Below are 1,634 nucleotides of genomic sequence, written 5' to 3'. Positions count from 1 at the left end.
CTCCTCATTCTCTCCTCCTCTCCTTCTCCTCTCCTCAATCTCACCTTCTCCTCTTCTCCTCAGTCTCTCCTCCTCTGCTCCTCCTCAATCTTTCCTCCTCAATCTCAACCTCTCCTCTCCTCCTCAATCTCACCTTCTCCTCTCCTCCTCAGTCTCTCCTCCTCTGCGTCTCCTCCTCAGCCTCTCCTCCTTCTCCTCCTCTCCCGCTGATCACTCTTTCATCACATCCTCCAGCTCTGTGTCATGGTGGAGAGGTGCTGGTTTAGTTTTACACAGAGAAAAGGCACAACTCTAACGGAGGTGAATTCCAAAACGTCCAAGTGTTTTAGTTGTAACAGCACACAGTGGAAAAACACTTTGAAGCTTGTTTTGTCCTCAGAGACGCCCAGCGGGGAGACAGGAGCGGGCGGACGAGAGGAAGAGTGTGATTGTGGTGTGTGTGTGGGGGGGGGACAGAGAGAGAGAGAGAGGGTCAGAGAGGGAGAGAGAAGAGAGGGAGGAGAAGGCGGGGAGAGAGGAAGAGAGGAGAGTGCTCCAGTACACAGAGGGGGTGTTTTGACACGTTACAGTGCTGTAATTTGTTTTTCATAAACACAACTTGACCCACTGTCACCGTTGCTGTGGCGACAAACACGATGCTTTCAGAGGAACAGACAGAAAGAGAGAGAGAGAGAGAGGGAAGGGAGAGAGAGAGAGAGAGAGAGAGAGAGAGAGAGAGAGAGGGAGGGGGGGGCAGCCAAAATAAAGACACACTATCTTCATCTCATCACCAAGGTCTGCACCTGTACTCTGTCCATTTCTCTCTCTTCATCTGTCTATCTTTGTTTCTCTCTCTCTCTCTCTTCTCTTTATGTGGTAGGCTCTCTCTCTCTCTCTCTCTCATGTCCTCTCAGGTCCTCTCACATCTTCTCATGTCCTCTCATGTCCTCTCACATCTTCTCATGTCCTCTCATGTCCTCTCAGGTCCTCTCACATCTTCTCATGTCTCTCAGGTCTCTCATGTCCTCTCATGTCCTCTCAGGTCCTCTCACATCTTCTCATGTCCTCTCAGGTCCTCTCATGTCCTCTCATGTCCTCTCAGGTCCTCTCACATCTTCTCATGTCCTCTCACATCTTCTCATGTCCTCTCATGTCCTCTCAGGTCCTCTCACATCTTCTCATGTCCTCTCACGTCCTCTCCTCACGTCCTCTCATGTCCTCTGACGTCCTCTCATATCTTCTGACGTCCTCTCATGTCCTTTGACGTCCTCTCACGTCCTCTCACGTCCTCTCACATCCTCTCATGTCCTCTCATGTCATCTCATGTCCTCTCATGTCCTCTCATGTCCTCTGACGTTCTCTCATATCCTCTAACATCCTCTAACGTCCTCTCACGTCCTCTCACGTCCTCTCATGTCCTCTCATGTCATCTCATGTCCTCTCATGTCCTCTCATGTCTTCTCATGTCCTCTCACGTCCTCTCACGTCCTCTCATGTCCTCTCACGCTCTCTCATGTCATCTCACATCCTCTCATGTCATCTCATGTCCTCTCATGTCCTCTCATGTCATCTCATGTCCTCTCATGTCCTCTCATGTCTTCTCACGTCCTCTCACATCATCTCACGTCCTCTCATGTCCTTTCACCTCCTCTCAC

Source organism: Boleophthalmus pectinirostris, unplaced genomic scaffold, assembly GCF_026225935.1.
Source record: "Boleophthalmus pectinirostris isolate CB_2022bp ecotype Guang Dong unplaced genomic scaffold, ASM2622593v1 HiC_scaffold_21, whole genome shotgun sequence".
Taxonomy (NCBI): domain Eukaryota; kingdom Metazoa; phylum Chordata; class Actinopteri; order Gobiiformes; family Gobiidae; genus Boleophthalmus; species Boleophthalmus pectinirostris.
The sequence above is the reverse complement of the archived record's forward strand: the minus strand, read 5'-3'. Positions refer to the sequence as shown.